The sequence below is a fragment of the Protopterus annectens genome, chromosome 6.part1 (assembly GCF_019279795.1).
Source record: "Protopterus annectens isolate FY-2018-M chromosome 6.part1, PAN1.0, whole genome shotgun sequence".
NCBI classification, from domain to species: Eukaryota; Metazoa; Chordata; order Ceratodontiformes; family Protopteridae; genus Protopterus; species Protopterus annectens.
In genome coordinates, this window is record NC_056738.1 from 529,918,867 (window position 1) to 529,938,556 (window position 19,690).

General features: G+C 37.0%; 1 protein-coding gene across 1 annotated transcript in view; it reads left to right on the top strand.

Annotated features, from left to right (window-relative positions):
- LOC122805670 (serine/threonine-protein kinase D3-like) overlaps positions 1 to 19,690 on the top strand; it is a 1,097,474-nt gene that overhangs the window by 54,015 nt on the left and 1,023,769 nt on the right. The gene's annotated exons all lie outside the window — the stretch shown is intronic.

A 19,690-nucleotide genomic window follows, 5' to 3' on the forward strand; every position in this document is an offset into this window, starting at 1 on the left:
TTAGGAAGCCCATTCCAATAATTTTCTTACAATGTTTGTAGTCTTTTTAACTTGGCAAAATGACAATGACAGGCAAAATAAAGGATGTACAGAGAGAAACTAATACTTCCCTGAACTTAGAAAAGATGCCCCTGAACATTTAACTGTGCCAGATATCATGATTGCCTAATCATGACTGATACATGATAGGCAGAAGATAGATTGCTGTTGACAGAAGTACACAGATCTCTAATGACTGTGTTAGTTGGGGGGTCCTTTATAAGGTATGAACTAAGGAAATTATTTGCAGATAAAGCTAGACTACATTTGCTTCATTAGGTTTGATCATATGGTCACTACCCCTGTAAATGGTTAGACAAAGCTGTCAGAAGTGTGTGGCAAAGGGTTGAGCTACCCTCGAAACAAGCTGTTAGGAGTACTTCCAGCACTGCAGAAGAGATGCCAATGCATCCTTGCACGTAGTATCAGGAATCAGGTCAACAGCCACAGGTGTGCTTGTGACTGCTTAAATGACATCCCAGCTTGTGTTTTAGAGTCTGTAGCAAGGTTGCTACCATACCTCTCAACCTCTCAGTGCAAGAAATCTGGACAAAGCCAAAAGTAATGGGGGGACAAAAGCAGAAAAATAGGGACACATATTAAATATTGCTCCTATAAACTTAGAACGTGGGTGGTGGTCAAGGAGTGAGACCTTGGGGACAGCAATTATTATTTTAATTATGTGAAGAAGTGGTCTTCAGCCCTTATTATATGAGTTCTACAGCTGAGCAATTTGGCTGTCCTTAGATAACATATGGACTAATATTTAGTCGGATGACTTTGTCAATAATAGATGCATGGAGAATGTTATCAAAGGCCTTACTCAGTTCCAGATAGGCTGTGTGAATAGGCTGTCACTTATCCAGGGTCTCAGATAAGACTTATGGATTTATAATTACCAGGGCTTGTAGTGGGGCCACCCTTATATAGTAGTAGTATCACTATAACAATTTTCTAAACACCTAGTACATAATCATTGGAGAGGCGTAAGGCTGAATAGGTTCAGAAGGGGTTAAGTTAAGCTGGGTTTAGCACTTGCCAGGAGGCATCTGAGAATATTATCTGGACTCAGTGCAGATAGGATCTGATCTATGGTGACTTTGGGAGTAGTAGTAGTTTAAATGGGGTCATGGGGTGAGTGGACAAGGAGAAACCGGAGATGAATTTGCAATGCTTTGTGATCAGAATAAATTGTACACTTAGATATCAGTTTGGAGCAGCACAGTATGTTACACCTGAATTTCATAATATAGTTAAAGAAGGTCTTATGATCACCTTTGATAGATGTTGCAATCTTGAGTTCAAAGATATCCTTACACTTTTCGTGGTACTGCTGAGATTTTTGTTAGCCATATCTACAGCATTTTCATACTTGAGATTTATTATATACAGTGAATAGTTTTTCTTTTTCTTATATTGTTTCTTTATGTGAGCATTATACCATATGGATTCATTTTGAATTTGCCAAGAAACGTACAGTAGATAACAGATGTCTTATGTCAGCTACGTAGCTGGTAGCAGAATTCGGAGATGCGGAATAGCATTGGTGTTGGGGTCATTGGGTGAATAGTAGCATTTTTAAACTTCCTCATATTGCAGGTAAATGCTATGAGATTGGCCTTAGAATAGCCCTTAATATAGCAGGAATCATGGGGCAATGGTACAGTTTTAAGGGAGGAGATAACAAATTGATGGTTGGACTTTACTGAGGCTAAAGAGACAAAAGGAAAGGTGCAGGCTGAGGTGTGTGAATGTACTATGGAACTGAACACTGTCTAACATGTTTTTCTACAGCTACCAATCAATATCTGAAGTATCCCAACAGTGTGCCCTGTCTGAGTGGAAAGAAAATAAATGTTAGTGGTTACAATTCTGCTGGTAAATGTAGACAGCATCGAATATTGTTTCAGAAACTGAAATAAAATGAGTAAGAAAAGGAAAGAATGTTGATGTACAAGGATTTTGCTTTACTTTAATGCTATTGCTCAACAAACATGAAAGTAAACACTAACATTGACCATTGCTTATTACTACACACACACATAAACACACGCAAACACACACACATGCAAAGGTAGGGGATAATACACACATAATCAAAATAAACTATCACCATACGAGACATTTGATAAAATATATAGTTCTTTGTTATTGTTCAGTGGAGAACTGTATTTCTAAACAACTTACTCAACACAGCTCTTTAATAGTATAAACAGACTTTTGAAGCAGTCAGAAACAGGAAATGAGTGTTGTGTGGTTGGGTCCTTATTCAATGATTATTTTTAGCATCAACTAATTAATATTCTTTTTCTGTAAAATTTGTATCAAATTTATAGAAAGGAATATTTTTGAGCATTTAAAACAGTACATAATGGTAAAGTGTGACAATGTGTATTATATTCAGCTTAACCTTTATATCCATTTGCATATTTGCATAAAACTACAATGTTTTCCGACTTCTAGTCTGATGTCCCTCTGAAACTTCCAAAAGTATGTAAACAATCTTTGTAATGGCAATAACTTCCAAGTTTTTGGAATAGCATGCTTTAGGGTAGAAAATAAGCTAAAAGCCAATGAAATGTTAGAGTTGGAGTGGTTGCAGATGGAGAGTGCTTGAATACTCCCAGGAAGAGCCAGCAGAGAGTATTATTTAGGTTTTTGGCACCATGCCTTATTTTTTATAATCTGGATAACTACTGGATGTCAACATTAAATGGGAAGTGACCTAAAATTCCATCAGAGCAGACCATATGAGATACTGCAAGGAGTCTTTTTTTGTGAAACAAATGTTCTTGCCTTGAATTGCTTAAATTTTAGCTAGTGGTTCAAAACTAAGTTTATTTTGTATTTGCTTTTATAACCTGCTGACCAAGAAACACAACTTCTGTCTAATTAAGCTTGCAAACTGGGAGCTATTGTCAAATCCCCCTCTGATGACCAGGCTTTCCAGCAAGTGCTTACACATGTAAACACCTAGTGTACCGAAAAGGGCTCAAATTAAATTCTATGGAATGCAACAGTGTTGCATTGATTAGACAACCCCTTGCCCCAGCATTCAACATAGATAATACCCCAAAAATGGAAATACAGTTAAAGATTTTGGAATATGGGTTGTTAATTTCCTCTCCTTTGCTTAATGTATAACAACGATAGTCAGGAAGTCTTTCTACTTATCACAGTTAATTGCCAAAGAAAGGCCCTCGAGACCTATAGAAGTTATTGTTCCCTTATATTCAGCATGATCAGGCCAGTTACAGAATAAAATGACCCCTTTGGGATGTACCTCAGCAGACATATCAAACAAAGGGAAATACCCCAGAGGATCCTAACTACGAAGATCATAGGGTTAAAAACCCTAAAAGTACCGTTCATTTTCTAGATATTGTATAGACTCCTTGGGGACACCTGTGTCTTGCTTTCCATACAATTAGGACCCAGTGGTCCTGGATCTCTTGTACCTCCACAAGTCAGACAGTCCAAGAAATATCAGATCAGGAATATAAATCTTCTTAAGCAGATTATTAAAACAAAGTGGAGAGACAGATTTTTTACTCAGTACCCCCCCATCTCTGAAATAGACTATCTTAGCATGCCATACTGCTTGATGTGCTAACTTGCTTCAAATGGGATCTGTATAGTTAGATGGATATATATAAATTTACGCTTGGCTTGAATGGCTTAACCCTCCTTCAGAGGGGAGGTGCACTCTAGAGTGGGGTACAGCAAAGTGTAATAGTCACAATACTTGGTTGCCCTGAATTTTCCTATGATTCCTAAACGGTAGTTTTTTGCCAAATATACTAAACAAAAAAAAAGACAGATGTCTCAGTTTTATGGAAAGACCAGCACTGCTATTAGTAATGGTGGCCATGAAGGTGATTATAGTAAGAAGCATGGGGTACTGGAGTTCATTCACAAAGAAAGGAACTTGCCTACCCATAGAAAAGCACTCATTTTAGGCAACTGTCCATTCTCATTTGTCTGATAAGAATTTTGTGCATTCATGATGAGACGTCTAATAAAAGTTTGGCAGCTTTTATGTCAGATATGTCTCTTTCCCAAGATTTTTTTATATAATTTAGATTTCTATTCCCTCTATCTGCTGTAGAACTAAAACACAGTTGATTAATTAATCATCTTTCAATGATAAAAAATAGCATATTAGTTATTGCACACATTACAAAATTTAAAAAAGGAAACAGAAGATGTAAAATCAACATTTTGACCGTTGCTCTCCTCCAGGAATAATATTAACAAAAAAACAGCAAATGATCAGAGTTTGTCTTTTATATTATTGCTGTTAAAGACCAATGGTCATCTAATTTCACACTGTGTTTGATATATGCAGTGTGCGTTTCACATCTGTGTATCATGTTTTATCTACCTGTTCATACTGTACATCTGTTTGTATTAAATTAAATACAGACGGCATTTTCAGTTCAAATCACTCTTTCTAGTAGATGCTTTTCATGCTTAATAACTGAAACAAGTGCTGGAAGGCTAAATCCTGAGAATAGGATGAGTAATCCACAGAGTCTGTTCGAAAGGAAGTACAATAAAAGAGCACAGGAAGTGGCCTGGAGATGGTCCAGCTTCACAGGAAGAGGAAAACATTATGGAAACAGTGAGATGCCATTCTCATACATTCATAAATTGTAACGCCCTGTTATGCTACATCAGTAACCGCGAGCAACATCTGAACAATATCTTAAAGTTTACTACTGGTGCAGTTAAAGCAACGCTTTTAACTGAGAACAAGACTTGTAAGCCTGAGGACAGTTTTACGAAAACAAACATATACTTTCTACTTATAGCTGCAGCTTCTGAAATGTACAAACATTTATGAATTTCATTTTCTGAGATGTTTGACATTTTCCAATAACGTGAAGACTGGGGCAAGGAAAATACTAAATAGGGAAAATGTATCTAAAAAGCAGGGCATCACTAAAGTTGCGTGAAAATTAAAATAAACAATGAATGCATGATCCAAATTTTATATTTTCAGCAATAAAATATGAATTCATTATAAAGGATTTATAACATTTTCTACTGGAATAAAGAAGCCTTATGTCTGATACCTATTCAGATGCCCACGGTGATGCATTTCTTACATAAATGCATTTTCTGGGAGGAAACACATCCTCAGTCAGTTTAAAGGGCTTATTTTAACTTTATTACCAAAAGAAAGATTTACTGAGATAGAATGTTTTTTGTTTCTGTTGCATTGTGTTAAACTAGTTGTACTATAGTATCACAGTTTCCAGCAGCATTTAGGAGAAAATTAAAAAACACTTTTTTCTCCTAAAATATAAGGACATTTTCCAGTTTTCGTGCCTTTCTTCATGAATAACTGCTCTACTCACAGCTGCTCAGAGACGTCCTCAGTTGACTGGTTATTGAAGGGAAGGATTATGAGGTTGGAAACCTTTTCCTGGGAAGGAGAGAGTAAGTAATTCCAACTGGAGGGCTATCCTCAAGTGGAGACCAGTGTCTAGCCCTACATAGAAGGGGTGCAGGATCTGCTACAAGTAATGCTACTCTATCAGCATTTAGTAGACAGCTGGTTCAAAGAAATAATTGCAGTGTGCTGAATTGCAGTGCACTGCACACCACCACAGATGGTTAGGATAAGACATTATGAAAATTGCCCCAGTAAACTTTAATATGAGGATAAAGATTACTTAATAGTTCATGGACACTTGCCATCTGCTACGTGGGCATGAAGTCTGAATCTTCTTTCTAAGGTATCATTCTTCACTGGATTACATGGTTTATACATCAATGATTAGCAGAAACAAACTGACCAGTAAAGAGAATAGAGTGAGGAGGGAGGTTAAGTGTCCAGAGGTCAACAGATAAAAACAAGGACCAAAATGCAAAAATAGTTCCATTATAGACATAATGCATTACAATTCTGAGAAAGAAGAATACATTTAGAAACATATCAACTGAACTAATTAAGAATTTATCAGAAACAAAGAGGAACACTGAAGAAGGTAGCAGCTTTGAGAGCTGCAGAAATAAATAGAGTTAATACAACTTTGAACATTCCTCTCAACTGTACAGATTTTTGCAGAATGTCTGGAGTTTTTACTCATATTTTTAGTCTGTTCTTCATAAAATTTGTGTTTTTTGGCAAATCACTGAGGATTGAAGTCACTAAATAATGACATACATCTGAGATTCACACTTCATATCCTTCAGAAAATGCATGCTAACACAATTCCTGTTACTCTTAACAAATTTCTGAGTTTATAAGAGGAATGTTTAAAATCTGTCCCTATTTTTGGATCTTTGTCCCCCTGTTATTTTATGCTTTGCCCAGATTTCTTGTGATAAGAGGTTGAGAGGTATGCTTTGACATATTTAAAAACGTGTACATTTTTAATTTTATATGAACAATATTAGATGGCATTTATCATCCCAAAGGTGCATGTCACTACAGTGGACAGCAGGATTTGCATTTATAACAAAACATTGCATTGCAAAAATGAAATTAACCTAACACTAAAACAAAATAAAAAAAAAAAACATGATGCTTACAGATAGCAAGATCCCTTTACCCCATACTTAGGATTCATGGATCCACAACCTCAAAGAAGGGGGACTATCCCATTAAGTAAATTCCATTTGCACAATTTTGTGTTTATCTTATGAACATAGCAATGTTCCATCTAAGTCAGGGAGAGGCAGTATACATGAAACCTCTTCAAAATACTATTATCATTATTATCATCATCATCATCTTCATTCTGGCACCAGAACAATTATATAATTTAGACTATGGGTAGAAATTGCTGACTATATCCTGCCAACAAGTTCTATTATTGTCACAGACCAGGTTAGGGCCTTGCGTGCGGGTTGCACGAGTTGAGTTTGACTTATAGATATGCAACAACTCCATCAAGGCTGGGTCTGAGATGGCCTTGTGTGCCAGACACAGGTCACCTCTGAGAAGTCTGTATGAGACTGAGTAGAGGGACAGGGCTTTTGGCCTGTCTATATAGGATATGTGTTTGAGACCCTGGATTTTCCTGGTCAGGAACCTCTGTGGTCTCTCTAGCTGCTGCATGTGCTTGTCAAGGTACATGCCGAAGGGGGCATTGTACTCAATAATGGGTCTGATAAGGGAGGAGTACAGGGATGTTATGACCTCCTTGTTATTTATGAGGTGGGCCATGTAGAAAGCCTTCCATACAATGGAGGCAACGTGGAGTCAAAAGTCAGGTTGCTATCAGCCTGGGTGCCCAAGTCCCTCACAACTGATTGCATGCTTCGTAAATTGTTATTAATGTGATAATTAGTGGAGATGCCAGTTTCCCCAAAGGGGATAGTGATGCATTTCTTGCCATTCAGTTTATGGCCATGCTTCTGGCACCAGTCAATAGTTTGGGTAAGGCCCTCTTAAAGGATGTTCACATCACTAAGGTGAATTTAAGACAGCACCCAGCTTGCAGTCATCTGCAAACTTGGTCAGCCACAGACCACTGGTTTTGGTTTGCACCTCAGAAAAGTATATTCTAAACAGTAGAGGCCCCAAAACACCACTCGTTATGGGTCTACTACTAGAGGTGGCTTCCCCTATTTTGACTGAGTGGGTTCTATCAGTGAGCCAGTTAGCTACCATATGGTAACATAAAGGTTGATGCCTAGCTGGGAGAGTTTATCTATTATTCCCCAGTGTGGAATAGTGTTGAAGGCTTTGGCTAGGTAAAGGTAGGTGGTGTGCACCGTCTTCCCCTCGTCCATATGTATTATATATATGTGTATTATATTTTGTATATTATTTATACATACTTCTAACTTCACTTATTATTGATCTCTTAGTGATTAGTTAAAATTCAGTCTGTACATATACCTTCAGGATGTATTGCCTGTATGGTCAGCCCAAAACAGTACCATGAATCATGGTTCAGTGCAATTTTATTTACTTATTTAACATTTGTTTACTACAAAGAGTTAGAAGGTCATACTGAAAAAACAATCAGAAAAAGCTAAATGAAAACTCCAGCCAAGCTAGAACTTTCAATGAGTGACCTCCCAAACCTCTTGTAACAGAGGCACATGGGATATATGCAAATGACCCTTATGAACATCAGGTGTTTCAGCTATATGGTGATTCTGATTGCCCATGACTTTTACATTTGAAGTCATTTTAATGGGGTTTGGCTTAATTGTCCATTAAAACGACTTCAGATGTAAAAGTCATGGGCAATCAGAATCGCCAAATAGCTGAAACACCTAATGCTCATAAGGATCATTTGCATATATCCCATGTGCCTCTGTTAAAGGAGGTTTGGGAGGTCACTCATTGGAAGTTCTAGCTTGGCTGGAGTTTTCATTTAACATTTGTTTACCAGGTAAGTCCGACTTGGAATCAACAAATTTTCAGAGGAGGCTTGGGGAGAAGCACTCCAGATGCATGTCTTTGTAACGTGGGAGTAAACCGGATCACCTGGAGGAAACCCACACAAATGCAGGTAGGACATGCAGACTCTGCAGAGAAGGCACTCCAGCTGAGAATAGAACAGGGGAACCTCTTGCTGTGAGGCAACAAAACAAACCACTGCACCACTGTGCCAATTATTTATTTTAAATATAGTGTGTGTGTAGTCTGCATCTGATTTTCTAGATCTTTTAATTGATGACATAGCTGTGAAAAAAGAAATGTGTTCGGACAGTATAGGTGGAAGAATTATGAAAAGTAGTATTTAAACTGACTGCAGCAGATGAGCTTTAACTGTTGTTCTGCCATGTTTATGTGGACTTTCTGGTTATCATTGTCTATCTCACTTCTTTTATGTATTCAAGGGCATTTCCTGTGGGTTATTCTAACATTTTCTACAGCATCAGTATTTTGACAGTTTACTTGCTTGAAATGGGATTGTTGATGAATTTCTAGTATTTAGGAGGGTATGGAGGTTACATTGCTGTGTACTGCAAAAAGGGACTGGTATTAAAATTCAAATGACATTATTTACAAGTTATAGTGTGTATGTAGTGCTAGTGCTGCAGTTTATTCATCCATCCATCCATCCATCCATCCATCCATCCATCCATCCATCCACAACCCCTTATTCCCATTTTTGCACATGGGGCCGGGTGTCACTTCAACAATGACAGTCATCTAGAGAGAAGGTTCAAGGTTTACACCACCCGTGGCTACTGTTTATTGCGGGGAATGATCAAAACTAGCATAATATTTAACAACAATTTAGGTCAAAGGCATAAATCATTATATTGTACAGACAGTAATCAACAATATGTATATGCACACACACACACACACACACACACACACACACACACACACACACACACACACACACACACACACACACACACACACACAAAACAGGAAAATGCTTTGAGTGGAAAATGAATGCAGCAGTAAAATGTATAACATAAACGATTAAGATATCTGGACTGCAAGCAAAACAAGACCAAAAGTATGACTTAAAGAGTCATTAATGGTAAGAATAGTGAATGCAACATAACTACTATATGACAGGTAGGCTAGCATGTGCCTTTACATTAAAATAAACACATGAAACACAAAACAAATTACTTACAGAGTTCAAAGTAAAAATAACCTGTAAAGGTCAGTAAGGTGAGAAAAATTGCGATAATACAATATTTCAGTAATGGATTAATAAATAAATTACTCACGCTACAAACAGTCGTTAGTGGCCAGGCACTGAGCTTCATAGCTGTGCAGATGGCAGCAGAGGTGGTGCTGTTCACTGGGATGCATGCCAAACAACTGAAAACCTGCTTCATTCAGGCTGGTTGTGCCAAGTTCTGTCAGGTCATAAGTTACAAAACAGCTTGTGGCACTCTTCTTTTACATACGGCTGTTTTTTGCTGCCACCTTTCTTGATCTTTTTTTGGGAAGGGACACATGAAGGTAATATAATAAGGGAGTGTATGCATAAACAGAATTCAGTGCTACCTCGGTGGCTGAAACTGTTGTATGTGGATAACATGTCCTCAGAGGTTTTTATGCTAGCTAGTCAAGTCAGGGCAGGCTTAAGGCAATTTTTATAAGTGGAAGAGAAAAATATAACTGCTGTAACTGCTGGAAACTGCTGTTGATGTAAGATTTTCAGCTTATTCAATACCTTTATGGAAATGAGTAAGCTAGATATATCAAACAGTTCTTATCCACCATCAAAATCTGTGTTTTTGTGTATTGTCTTTTTGAAAGTGCATAACTAACAAAAATAGCTAGCATGTTTGTGGACTGTAAGAAAGAAAACATTATTTAAGGAAGCAATAGTAAAAGGCAATACCCTGTATGACATAATATCAGCCTGTTATGCTTCTTTGGTTATTTCCATAGCAACCATAACATTCATGCAGTTAAGTGTTTCAGCATATCTGAGATCTGGGGTTGCTGACCGAAGTAGAGGTGACAGTTTATGTTTAGGGCAAGGTACTGTAGAAAATTTTCAGACATCTGTGAGCACTGTAAATTCCAGAAGATGGGCTGTGGCCATTATATTCAACTAAGAATATGTCTAAACAATCACAAGCACGTGTCCTCCTGCATGAGATTCCTTAGCGATGCAGAGTAATGCTGGACATTTATTAAGCAGAAGTAAAATTTGATGGATATATAGCATTTCTCTTGCACCTGATCAAACTATAAGCAAACTGCTACTTTTTCTATATGGTAATGGTGGAGGAGGAGCTATTTGTTACTTGTTGCTGGTGAAGCTGTATGAATGAATAGCAAAGGTAGTGACCACGATACAACTGATAGATGCTGTGTAAACAGGCAGCTGATGATGGCTGTGTGTAATGTTTGTATACCACACATGACTCCCCATTGCCAGCAAGGATATTTACTGTCAGTTTGGGCAAAAATGTTCTTATTGCTGCACCTGATCACTTCTGGGACAGTCTGCTCGTACTCATACCTGGGTGTCTGGAACATTCTACTGACACATCAGTGGCACTGTTGGAGTTCTAGATAGCAGTTCCTTTATACTCTGAGGCTAGTAACTAAATAATGCTCCCAAGAACAACAGTCAAGTGCCATGCAGTCATGGAACTTTCCTGACACATTGCACCTTCTTTAAATCCTTAGTGTCATAAACTGTACTTTCAGAACCATAAGAGCCCCCACTGAGGATGAGAAAACCTATTTTCGTCAGAAGGGCTGGCAGTCACTGCACTGCTGACATATGTGTGCAAGATAGGTCAGTTTTTCTGCCATCAGCAACAGATCCTCATTTTGTGTTGGGCTCATACTTCTGAAAATCCTGTGTGTGAACCGAAGCACAGACTTTCCAATAGATGAATAGCTGGTGGACAGATAGTAGGTGAGCATGCATATAAAACTTACATAGAGTTTTTCCAGGATGTAAAGTAATGTTTGACCATGATTATTTTTGTAAATGATATATGTCAGTTTATGCCTTCCAGGTGACAGTGGGCACCCCTTGGCACCATTGTTAATGAAGCCTTTGCTTGGGTTGCTAAAGTTCCAGCTCAGGCATTCTGATAAATCCAGGATTGCTCTGCAGCACACACCTGAGAAAAACATTTGGATGGTCACAGTGTGTGTGTGTTGTATGCATACTACCCTCCAAGTCCAGTACATGCAATATATGCCATCACAGTCCCAAACACCTAGTCATGGACAGCAATGGCGTGCTGTACTGGACATGATGGCAATCAAGAAGACACTGAGGGGGGGATGAGATCTGCATGATATGCCCAAAGGCTAGTGATCAGGCAATGTGCTATTAATGACTATGATAATCCATGCTTGTTAAATGCACAAAGTAGCATGATTTCTACACAAGACATGCTAACTTGTGCATGTGCTGTGTTCTTGTGGCAACAGATAAAATCTTTACTGTAATGCAGCATTCATGCATGGCACAACTGTAATCTTTTGTTCAGATGCCAGGGTACATGCAGGATAGATACCGGCATAATCTGCAGTAATCGTGGATAACCATTGCAATTCATTGGCAGCTTGCCAACATCCTGCAGAAAGTTGGTCATGCCATGTACCTGATGGTGTTCCATGAGATAAATTTCCCCTAGCATTTCCCATTCTGGCAAAGGGGTCAGCACTGTCACTCTTGGGTGACTCTCAGATAATGTGTGTTCTATCTATACTAAAAGTGTGTGGTCCAGCTCCAGATTCTGGATTCAGGCCTTGGACTACATGGTACTGATGTTAGATCTGATGGCAAAAAAAATGATGTGATCCACTGGTTCTTGTCCTGAAACAGGAGCAGGTCACTGTGCAGCATGCTCAAGATTAACACACACATACGCACACACACACACACACACACACACACACACACACACACACACACACACACACACACACACACACACACACACACACACACACACACTCTCTTGTACAAGCCATGCCATGAGCATACTGTGCCAAAGCTATGATTTAGAACCAGTGAGACTATATGTGTCATGTACATTCAGAAAACACATTCACACGTTCCTTCTCAAGTACTACATTATCTCAAATGTTCATCAAGGATTCTTTCATCCCTAAATTCCCAATTACAGGCATGTTTGATGCACCCTATAAAAATGTAATACAAACTGTATAAATACTTGTGATCTGCCTAGATTAGCACTCACTGGACTGTACCAGCATACAGACAGGCAAAACTCTGGCATATCCTGGTTCCCGTGTGTTCCCAGCTCATTCCTGTCTGGTTGTTATTGGTTGATCACTCAGTGCAGAAGAGGCATGCTGCTGCACAGACATGTCATCCGAAGACTCTAGATCTGTATACTCTTATAATCACTGGATTCATTTTAAACAGAATCCTGATGCCTCACTGTGTTCCCCAAACCTTCATGGCTTGTAAGCAAAGATGTCACATGTATAACCAAGGAAACTTTATACATATATCTGCCTCCACAAAACCCCTATGTGTCAATGGCTTTATTTAGTGTATGTACTGCGTCATCCATGGATTGCAACATCAGTGTCTCTGCCAATGCAGAACCATCTGCGTAAGTCTTAGAACCAGTCATCTGGCCAGCAGCACTGGCCACATATGCTGAATGATGGTGACCATCAAATCTGACTAGAAGTGTGATGGACCACTATAGTGAACAGAGGTGCATGATATATCCTAGCAGTAGGTGTAGATTGTTACATACAGTGATGTTTAAGGGAAGTGCACAAAAACACACACTTATCCCTCTGCTTCAGTGGCACACAGGACACCCTTGAATGCTCTGCAATAACATGCAAAATAGTCTGTTACTCATTTACGTATCTGATCAACATTTCAATATATTTTAATATTCAACATAAACAGATATATCATACCTTGGTAAAGCATTATTTTGTAAGAACAGCACAGCCAAGATGTTCTGACTCTCAGAATCTTGCACATAACAATCATTAAATATAGGGCAGTCCATGTATATGGATATATGTATACAAGTATACAAAAGTAAATGTGTAAAGGAATATATGAATGTGCTGGGGAAGGGTACCATTCTCTCACATGGAATTCTACATGTATGTATAGTGCATAGTTATGAATGCTCTATGACACAAAGAATTCTGCTTCTTTTTTTTGGGAGGAGGAATTGGTGGTGCCACCCTTAAATATTATGTTGCCACGTTGGGTCACCTCAATGCCTCTGACCTGTCACTCTGTCTGATCACATATGAACATGGCATGGCAATAGTAGACCTATGTAATGTGGCTATAGCCTCCCCCAACTACTTCATTTCTCCTATGGGTTGTGTCTTTCCATACGCAAACCCTGTGTTCATGTTGGCTTTGCTATGTCCTTCTGAAGCACAGTAACCTTTAACTCAATTCACAAACCTATATTTTCAAATTTTCAATAAAGTGATGTAGACTTTATCTGAAAAAAAACAGAAAATGAAATATAGAACAACTGATACAAAGGCCAAACTACAGCAGTGAAAAAACTTTAACAAGATGTACCTCCCCCACTTACCGACTCCAAAAAACATATTCTCACACCAAGATTGCACCATCCTAGAGAAGGAGCAAAATGCATTTTTTTCTTTTTTGCATTTTTGTGTCTTGTTCTTTCTCCAGGTTGCAGAAATAGTGGAAAAACAAGAGATTTCAAAGGTATCTGGAGGTAAGTGCTCAATGTATTAAGAACTCCAAAAGAAAAGAAACATTATTCAAATGAAATGTTAAACTGTTCATTTGTGACTTCCACAAATTAGTCATGGAAATATGGTTTCTCACAAATGCTTCAATCTTACCTTTAAACATACCATAGAATCAGAAAAGCAATGCACTCTTCTTAATCTTAAGCTCTTAAGCTCTACACTTTGGTTTAGCGTAGATAAGAAAATATCTAACTTAAGTATAAAGCATGCAACACTTATTAGCTAGTTGAAATCTTCCTGCTTTAGACTAATTCACCACTTTGATGAAACAAGTTCTTTGACTGTTACAGAAAAATTGTAGAATGGAGCAATCTTGTATGTGTACAAAAGTTTCATCTCTACACATAACGTTCCTATATGGTAAAGGTTACAAAGAACTGAAAGTCTAATTTAGAGAAGGATGTTTCTATTGCTAAACAGTTAGGCAAACATTGTTGTGGAGTCATGCACATATGTTCCATCCACTTGTGATTCCCCCAAATGCAAGATAACCATCCACACTCTATATCTGTTCTCAGGAGTGCCAAGCAATGCTGTGTATAAGTCTCCAGGAGTTTTAGCTCTCCATGGACAACATTGCCTCCCAGCAGAGATGCTGATGAAGAGACAGACAAGAAATGTATAGATCAGTATGCTAATAAGAACACACTCCAGATGTAAATGCAACAAGGAACTCACTGCATAAACATCAGTTCAGTCCACACCCTGGCTGAACACAAAATACACATATAACATATTCAATGATATGGTACACCGACAGTCATAATGTGCATAAACTGTAGTAATATATGCACTCAAATGCATGTGGCTGGCATAGAATGAGGTAAACACCACTGAGACATGATCCCCATTGTTTTACTATATTTTCATACTTTGTTGCAGTATGACTATGTATGTTCTTAGTCATATAGAGTTGTCAGTATCTTTTGCAATATTTTCCAGAATTAATTTCTGTGCTTAGTGAACTTTCTATGGGTTTCTTATGCCGAGGTGCTGTTTACAGTTCCATATTCTTTATTTCTGCCAGTCTGTTCTCTGTGAGATAGAGTTATTTAAATTTCTGTAGCACTGCTCCCAGCTCAAGGTGATTTAACCTCAAAATACACATTCTACAGTGCTGCTTTCAACTTTTGTAATACAATATAGTGTAATGAGTGAAGATTACTGCTACATGATTAGACTGCATGTTTAATATAAGAAATTAAAAGGGTACTTCATGTCCTTTTAGATATTTTTATTATGGACATTGATTTGCAGTTTTTAAAGAAATGAAATTACATTTTCATTACCTGAAATTCCAGGAGTTATACAACTGACTGTTAATTATAATTTGTATTACAATGATGCTATTACAATATTAAGGACATGTATGTATAAGCAAAGTTAAAACAGATACAAAGTAGAGAACACTCAATAAAGCAAATGGATAGTTATAAAAAAGTGGTACATTTAAAGGGAAAACTCCAATTTCTCCAACAGTTAATAGAATGTTCACCCCAGGGATCACTCCAGTGGCTCTACTTGACAGAGGCACTGGGAACTAATGACAGGCAGCACAATGCCAAGGCACTTCTATGGGCTAGTCTTGTAAAGGCCCCAGGGCCATTAGCCTTGTACACACCTATGAACCTATGAACTCTTACACTGCTTTTCTCCCTACAATATGGTTCCAGTATTGTGAAAGTATCAGAAACCTGCTTGTACTTTATAAAACTTTCATTTCCTTGTCATGAAATCAAAGGATGGGAAAGACCACCCACTTTTTTTAAGCTTAACGTCTCACATAATTTGCAGAGGAATTTGTCTACACCTGCATGATATACCACTACAGAGTGAACTTTGTAGTCAGGTACTACTGACAATATTATTTGGGCAATTAGTCCTGCTGATGCCAGGAGCACAGCAGCTGCTGTAAAAAAAAAAGACAGAGAGGTGTGCAACTGTTTTCCATTGTCTTTACTGCAGAGAGGAAGAGAATGTACGCTGACTCACAACTACTTCAAATGTAACCATGCCTTTCATAGGAAAACAGAGTAATTAGATCAGGCATGGTTCAAAAGCAGTTGACATCTCTTTTGACAAATTTACATAAGCAGAATCACAACATTGAAATTCTAAGCTTTAAACTTTATATATTTGTTGTTTATACTGCTTACATTTTAGTAGGACTTAAATGTAGTATTAAAGATGTATGTGACATTTAGAAAAAAGTCAGAAAATATTTTTCTTGTAATTCTTGTGAAGTATTAGCTCATTTACTAAAGTGTAGGGTAGGGGACTCTCAATTCATCTTGCACTACAAAACAATACTTTGAATAAAGGCCTGCAATTTAGCTACTTATTTGGTTGCAGCTGCACAATTCCTAAGTATACTGTAAAACAAGCCCTAAGACACACAGAAATGAATGTAATTGAGGAAAAAAAAGAAGAAGCAGCTCTGTTACAGAAGATATACAAGATGACAGTGACTGACACTAATCCCATTATATGTCAATGGTATGAGAATACACCACTACTTCATTATGTCTAACATGACTCATATAAAGCAGACTTGAAGTGGAATATGGCAAAGAGAAAGGCATGAAGAAAAAACAAGGTCACAGTGATATGTCAAGCCCCATTTTGTGGAAAACATAATAACATTTTACAAGAAGCAGTCAGAGTGATTTTGAGTTGTTAAAATAGCCCAGAAAACAAAGATAGAGTAAAAAATAGATTTTTTTCAGTCCTAATGTGGAGTTTTCCTTTAAGAAAATAGTCCAACTGCAGGTAGTAAACAAAAACCAGCACTGGTAGCAGAAGAGGAAAAAACAAAATGGTTTAGTGTGCACAATTTATTCAATGCTTTCATCAATCAGACTTCATCAGAAATATAAATACTTCTTTTGATGAAGTCTGACTGACACAAGTGTTGAATAAATTGTGTACGCTAAACCAGTTTGTTTGTTCATCTGCTGCTACCAGTGTTGGTTTTTATTTGGTTTTATTTTACTCTGGTTGTTGGGATTATTCATTGGTTGTAGGGAATAAATGCTGTAGTTTAAATGACAACTACTGAATTTACTAAAAAGCCTACATTTAGTATTTTCCAGGAAGAGAAAATAAAAATATTATGCTCGATATACCTGTAAAACAACTGAAATTTCCTTGGGAATGCTCCAGTATAGGGGTCTGTATATTCAATAGAATCCCTTACCCTATAACACACAGGGATCAGAGGTCAACAAAACATCTAGACTTGAGCACAATGCATGTGGCTTAATGCAGGAAAAAAAAAACAAGGCATGGATATAAGCGAAACCAACAGCCATACCCTCACTCTAGTAAACAACAGTATAGAAAATACAAAAGATATTCCCTGTATGAATTAAATAGAGAAATCATAGAAAACTTAAGATGATAGCCCTCAAAGGGGACAGTTTTCTGATGACATTCTTTGAGTCACGGGAAAATATGAGCTATTACACAATCCTGAAGATGAAAAGAGAAGATAATGATGTTGATGATAATGCCATTAACTTAACATTAGCAAAGAAAATACAACTGTTTCTAGCCTACCTAGCAATGTTTCTCTAATACTATCCAATTTTAGAAAATTTGTAAGGAAAACATCATATTACAGCTATATCACAATAAATGCTACAAGCAATTGACTTCAAAATAACACAGAATCCATAAATATAAGTTGTATACAAACGTGTGACTGCTTAATAAAAAGCCAGTTCTTGTAATCTTAGTTACTGATCAAACTAAATGTAATATGTTGCTATCACAAAATCTTGGGATGCCTTTCATATAGTATGACAGAGTTACTTAGACTATGCTTTTCTACTACAAATAAAAGAATGTGGAAAATCTGTCTTCTTAATAACTACTTGAAATGTACAATAATCACTACTAACGCTATGCTGGAAATCACTGTAGGGTATATCTTAATGACTACATGAACTTTAAATGAATCACTACTAAAGTTAAGTTGCAAATCATCTTGGTGATCTTTCTTCCTACTGACTTCCTGAAATCCATACCAATTTTCACTGAATTGATCTTTAAAAGGAAACTACCTGAAAGCGGCATTAATCCTCAACAAAGTTAAATTGGAGAACACTATGGCTATATACCTTTTTAATGACTATCTGAACTCAACACTAAGCACAAATAAAATTAAGTTGGAAATCATTGTGTTGCTCTGTCATTGTAATGACTGTGAAATCCAAACTAATTGCCAGTAAAGTTATAAATCATCATGGTGATTTAGCTTCTTAATGCATACTTGAATTCTACAATAATCATCAGTAAAGTTAAGCTGGAAATCATCATAATGATCTGTCTTAATGACTTTCAGAAATCCAGATTAATCATCACTAACACTGTGCTATAAATTATTGTAGTAATTTATCTTCTCAATGACTACACAAAATCTACACTAATCATCACTAAAGTTAAGTTAGACACCATTGTGTTATCTAGCCATTTTAATGCCTACTTGAAATCCACACTAATTACCACTAAAATTAATCTGGAAATCATTGCAATGATTTGTCTTCTTAATGAATACCAGAGAGCCACAATCATTTCCTCTAAAGTTATTCTGGAAATCATTAATGTGAATTATCTTCTTAATGACTGCCCAAAATCCACACTAATCACTGCTGAAATTAAGTTGGAAGCCATCATAATGATCTATCTTCTTAATAACTACCTGAAATACATGCTAATTACTGCTAAAGTTAAGTCAGAAATCTTTGTAGTGATCTCTATTTACAGCCACCTAAAATCTACACTAATCACCACAATAATGATCTACCTTCTAAATAACATCATGAAATCAACACTAATCGCCACTAATGTTATGCTGGAAATCATCATAGAGATTTGTCTCCTTAATGACTATCTGAAATTCCACTAATCACTAGTAAAATTAAGTTGGAAATCATCATGGTGATCTGTCAATGTAACAACCATCTTAAATCAACATTAGTTACCTTTGTAATTAAGTTAGAAATAATTGCTGTAATCCTCAGATGTTTGTCTTACAGGTAGACTGGTAGTGATAGGATGTTACAGTGTTGTTAAAGGTATACATTAGAACAGAGTTAATTATTATAGGAATGATCAGATCTTAACAATAAGGGACAACATTAGATTTACTAATGGTGTATCAGTATTGTGTATTTATAAACTGGGAAACTGGATCCACTATGTCCTCCTTTGAAAAGAAGCATTATGATATTATGGCATCTGACAGATAATTTTTGTTTGTAGACTAGAAGGTGTAGATGTGCAGGTCCTGGGCCAAAAATGTCTATGAATAGAAAATCCACAATATAGATATTAGTTCTAAGACTCAAAAATGGGTATACACATAAGAATATACAAGGAGTACTTTTAGAATGAAGAAAAGAGTTATGTGTAAGCAGGATGTAACATGGAAAATTCATTTTTATATTATTACATAATAACATTTGATCTTTTATATGTCAC